Below are 5,759 nucleotides of genomic sequence, written 5' to 3'. Positions count from 1 at the left end.
GTTCTTTGTGGAGCTGTTTCTGTGTGTGTTTCCGAATCAGGGATGTTGGAAATGATCTTTAGTTTTCTGAATGTTACCGACCAAGTCCTATCTGCTTCTCAGAAGGAACGCTCAGTGAGCTGAGGCTATGTTTCTGAGTTAACAACCACTCAAGCTTTCCCTGCAGCCTAGAACTCAATGACTGAAGAGAAATTGTGTCTTTCAAATGAAGAGGGTGCAGGTTGAACAATTTCCTGTCCTTCCTTTGGTAATCTCCAGAGTAAGTTGCTGGGTGACAGGTGCACTATTGCAGTGAGGAAAATGGAAAAGAGAATTGGGGCAATGTCACAATCTTGTTTGGTTGCAGACTTCACTGAACGGGGTTTGTGTTGTTTCACTTGGTGAGGGTCACTGACTGCATGTGATTGTGGAGTAGGCAGAGGATGGTGACACATGTCAGTGAGCAGACAAGTCTGAGGATAATGGCGAGAGAGTCATGCAGTACAGAAGAGGCGCCTCAGCTCATCAAATCTGCACCGACACTCCGACATGAAACCTGCACCAATCCTACCCTCCAGCACTGGGCCCATGGTCCTGAACGTTATGACATTTCAAGTGTTCATCCACATGCTTTGTAAACTTAGTGACATTTTCCCGCCTCTACTACCTTCCCAGGGATTGCAATCCAAGACTCTCACCAAGCATTGGATGAAAAAAAATGTTTCCCTCAAATCCCTTCTAAACTTCCTGCCCCTCACCTTAAAATTCTGCCCCTTGTTATCAATCCTGAAACTGAGAAGAACATCTGCTTCCTATCCAAAATGTCCATAACCTTCATAATCTTATACACCTCAATCAAGTCACCCCTCAGCCTTCTCTGCTCTAAAGAAAACAACCCGAGCCTATGAAATCTCCCTTCCAGTTAACATCCGGGTGAATGGCATTAGTACCCTCTACAGTAAGATCGTATCCTTCCTATCGTGATTAGACCAGAACTGCAATCAGTACTTAAACTGTGGCCTCACCAATGTTTTGTGCCGCTCCAACATTGCCTTGCTGCTCTTATAATCATACACTCATGCTCCATTCCTGACGCTCCACGATTCTTCACGACTCACAGGGTAAAAGGCTTTTTCGACGTCGAAAAGTATTACGTACGTTGCTGGAGCTTTCCCTTGTATTTTCGGGGATCTGGGAATCTGTGGATCATCTTACAATGGAATGAAAAATAATATTGTTACGATATTGGCGGCACGGTAGCACAGTGGTTAGCACTGCTGCTTCACAGCGCCAGGGTCCCGGGTTCGCGATTCCCGGCTCGGGTCACTGTCTGTGTGGAGTTTGCACCTTCTTCTCGTGTCTGCGTGGGTTTCCTCCGGGTGCTCCGGTTTCCTCCCACAGTCCAAAGATGTGCGGGTTAGGTTGATTGGCCAGGTTAAAAATTGTCCCTTAGAGTCCTGGGATGCGGAGGTTCGAGGAATTAGCGGGTAAATATGTGGGGGTAGGGCGTGGGTGGGATTGTGGTCGGTGCAGACTCAATGGGCCGAATGGCCTCCTTCTGCACTGGAGGATTTCTATGATTTATTCACATGGTGCTCACGTCAGCTGAGGCGTACGTGAGCTGACCGCATGGCCTGACTTTGGTATTTCTTACGATGATATCAGAAGTTTCCATGTTCGAGTCTTGCCGCGGCCGCTTTATACCGAAATCTGGTGGAACTTCCAAGGAACCGAGTTTTTTCGCGTCATATGAAGTCCACTTTTTTATTCAAACATTGCAGGTCTGTTTCTCACAATACATTTCCTTGTTATTTTGTCAATAAAATTCCTACTCATGCTAATAATTTTACCTCCGAACAATTCCACAATATCTGTTTGTTCTGGATAAATTATTGATGTTCTCAACGAGAATAAAATGCTTTGTTTCGATCGGTTTCATTAAATTCTGTGGAGGGAATTCTCATCTCCTCGGAAGAGGTTTAATCATTATCTAAATGAACTGTTTTTGTTTACAGGGATGAAAGGTTATGTCGCTGGGCTGGTAATCCAGAAACCCGCACTAATCTTTGGGGACACGGAGTAAATCCCAACGCGGCAGCTGGTGAAATTTAAATTCACTGATTTAATACATAGAAACATGGATAGAAAACAGCATCAGGAGTAGGCCATTCAGCCAATCGAAGTCTGGAATTGAAAGCAAGTCTCTGCAATGGTGGCCTTGTCATTTCCGTCGATTGTTTTCCACAGACAACAGACAGAACAACTGAAAACATGTCACACAACAGGAAACACCTTTACAGAACAGAGAAAACTTCTGCTCAAGACGGATCATATATACACAACCGGGAAGACATATTTACACAACAGGGAAGAATTTGACACAACCACAGTGAAGATCTGTCAACGGCAGATCCCGTTCCACAAAAGATAGAAGAGTTACATGTCATTGTCCAGCCAGGGTGAGCTTCCCAACACGGGGGTCTTGTTTGAAATAAAAATGCAATGAACAGCTTCCTCTCTCCCGCGCACCAGGAATTGGCAGGAACCGGAAAACATTCCGGAGCAGAGTAGCATAGCGGAAGCCTGCTGGGCCTATAACCCAGAGGTCGCTGGATTGAAACCATTCTCTTGCTGTCATATTCTCACTCACTCACGTCAAATGAAACATTCGGCTGCTGCCCAATTTTCTCAACCACCTGGTCGAAAACAGATTGTGATAACTGAAGTTACCAGTCTCGTTGTCCTCACTCTTTGCCTCAGTTGGCTGGACAGCTTTTTCAGCTAAAAGCTCGGGATCAATTCTTGTATCGATTGAGATTGTTCATGAAGGCCCCGGCTTCTCAGCCTTGCTCCTCGCCTGATGTGCGACTCCTTCGGTTAAATCACCACCAGTTATCTATCCCCTTTGATGACCCCGAGAAACACTTGGGACTGTGAACCTTGCTTTCACTTTACAAGCAATGCACGAATCACATCCCTGACACATTGTTCAAATATAAAAGTACTGAGCATGCGAACCGGAAGTATTCATAAAATGTAACTCCTTCCATAGTTTCGAGATCTGTCATTCCCCATGAGCCTGACGTGATTTGAACACGCAACTTCTGATCTGGAGTCAGACGCGCTACCGTTGCGCCACAAGCTCACGGCTTTTACTACTCTTTTACATCTGGGTTATGTTCGGTGAATTCAAAACTCAAACAGGGAATTGACTCCCTCTTTTCTTGCTCGGGATTTACATCGAATGAAAGAGTAACAGCGAACCAAAATTAAGAAGAAGGTAGAAACACAAAATTATCCTACAGGAGAAATGTGTTCTTTGTTCCATGTGTTAAAATCACAGGAGGTGATTAGAAAACTTGGCATTGCATGACGAGGTGGCCGAGTGGTTAAGGCGATGGACTGCTAATCTATTGTGCTCTGCACGCGTGGGTTCGAATCCCATCCTCGTCGGTGGTGCATTTTCTCTTTATTGAGTGTGAACTGATGATTCGTTGGTGTTTTGAGATTCACGGAACCAAGATGAAGTTTGGACACAGAGTTGGACAATCTTGATGGGTGGATATTCCAACTCAAATCCATATTCCAGATTGCTAATCCAATGAGAAACTCGATTTGGCAATCGATTCAAATCAGGACCCCAGCTTTGGGCGGGAGATTGGCACCACGAGAACATGTGGTTTCAGAAGCCCCAAAGTATACTCCAGCTTCATTTGCGGCCCGAGTGGCAGATTTTGTCTTTCCGGAATCGGCAGGTCAGTCTTTAAAATTCGTGCTGGATTCGCTGGATTGGCCATACTAAATTGCCCTAAATTGTGAGGTGCGACTGTAGCACGGTAAATATGTGGGGTTCCGGGGATGCGGCCTGCGTCGGATTGTTGTCGGTGCAGCTCGATGGGCCGAATGTCCTTCTTCTGCACTGTGGGGATTCTATGAAGTTCGAGGCGGCAGTTTCACTTCTCTGAGAATATTGATACACCAGTTCCTTATTTCTACAAACTTTATCTAAAAAGCCGACTCCGATGAGATTCTGACCCACAACCTTTGAATATCTCACCAGACAATGATGAGAAGTCCAACATGTCATTCTTTGCGCCACAGAGCCGCAGCTGCAGCATTTATTCCCCATTCCCATGTGGGAATTTCTGACGTCGTTGAACAAACAGTTCAAAAATTGAGCAATTGTATAGTTTCAAAAATACTTCATTGTCATTAAAATATTTTGGGACGTCCTGTGGTTTTGAAAAGAGCTACAGAAATTTCAGTAGAACTCCCATAGGGCACAGACAGGTTGGTCAAATGGGAGGACATGTGGCAGATGAAGAATGAAGTGATTCCTTTTGGTGGGAAAAACACAAAGAGACAATATAAAAGAAAGGGTATAATTACAAAACGAGGCGCAGGAACCGCGGGAAATGGATGGGCATTTGTATAAATCATTGAAGGTGGCAGGACAGGTTGGAAGTGCCGTTAATAAAGCGGACAGTATCCGTGGCTTTATAACTAAAAGCAAGGATCTGATAACAATTTACTGCAAAGAAAATGCTGATTAGCTATTAGATAGCACTTTAGGTATTCTCAGCCTTGCCTCTCGGCTGAGGTATGGTAATCCTGAGACTAAATCATCACCAGTAGACCCTCCCTGTTGAGATGGGGATCAGTGGATGGTCATTTGGGACTATGCTGACTTTACCTTTATATCTGTGTCATATTCAGACTGTGTTTTCCATTATCTGCTGCTGTGTGAGGGTTGGGATCTTTCTCATTCTGTCATGGAACTGTGCGTGTACAAGCGATTTGTTCTGACACTCAGCTCCGGGAACTGTAAAAATAAGTTTTGAATTCATTCCGTATTTGCAATCTCGAGGATTGTAAACGAGTTGATGGATCTCTTCATTTTGAATTTCCGATGCATTTTTTTCAGCGTCGCTGACAGAGCCAACATTATGTTTTTATTCATTTTGGGGCTTGGGCGTCACTGGCTGGGCAGCATTTAAGAACAAAGAACAAAGAACAATACAGCACAGAAACAGGCCCTTCAGCCCTACAAGACTGCGCCGCTCCCTAGTCCAAACAAGACCATTCTTTTGTATCCCTCCATTCCCACTCCGTTCATGTGGCTATCTAGATAAGTCTTAAACGTTCCCAGTGTGTCCGCCTCCACCACCTTGCCCGGCAGCGCATTCCAGGCCCCCACCACCCTCTGTGTAAAATACGTCTTTCTGATATCCGTGTTAAACCTCCCCCCGCTCACCTTGAACCCATGACCCCTCATGAACGTCACCACCGACCTGGGAAAAAGCTTCCCACCGTTCACCCTATCTATGCCTTTCATAATTGTATACACCTCTATTAGGTCACCCCTCATCCTCCGTCTTTCCAGTGAGAACAACCCCAGTTTACCCAATCTCTCCTCATAACTAAGCCCTTCCATACCAGGCAGCATCCTGGTAAACCTCCTCTGCACTTTCTCTAAAGCCTCCACGTCCTTCTGGTAGTGTGGCGACCAGAACTCGGCGCAGTATTCCAAATGCGGCCGAACCAACATTCTATATAACTGCAACATCAGACCCCAACTTTTATACTCTATGCCCCGTCCTATAAAGGCAAGCATGCCATATGCCTTCTTCACTACTTTCTCCACCTGTGACGTCACCTTCAAGGATCTGTGCACTTGCACACCCAGGTCCCTCTGCGTATCTACACCCTTTATAGTTCTGCCATTTATCGTATAGCTCCCCCCTACGTTAGTCCTACCAAATGCATCACTTCGCATTCAT

The 5,759-nt window shown here is 45.4% G+C and overlaps 2 non-coding genes across 2 annotated transcripts; one reads left to right on the top strand and one right to left on the bottom strand.

Annotated features, from left to right (window-relative positions):
* Positions 1-3,053: 3,053 nt before the first annotated feature.
* On the bottom strand, positions 3,054-3,124 carry trnaw-cca (transfer RNA tryptophan (anticodon CCA)). The gene has a single exon. It is a non-coding gene; the product is annotated as a tRNA-Trp (tRNA).
* A 226-nt stretch (positions 3,125-3,350) lies between these two features.
* On the top strand, positions 3,351-3,432 carry trnas-gcu (transfer RNA serine (anticodon GCU)). Its single transcript has one exon. It is a non-coding gene; the product is annotated as a tRNA-Ser (tRNA).
* The last annotated feature ends 2,327 nt before the right edge of the window (positions 3,433-5,759 follow it).

The sequence above is a fragment of the Mustelus asterias genome, unplaced genomic scaffold, assembly GCF_964213995.1.
Source record: "Mustelus asterias unplaced genomic scaffold, sMusAst1.hap1.1 HAP1_SCAFFOLD_35, whole genome shotgun sequence".
In the NCBI taxonomy this organism is placed as follows: Eukaryota; Metazoa; Chordata; class Chondrichthyes; order Carcharhiniformes; family Triakidae; genus Mustelus; species Mustelus asterias.
This window is presented reverse-complemented; position numbering and strand designations above follow the sequence as displayed.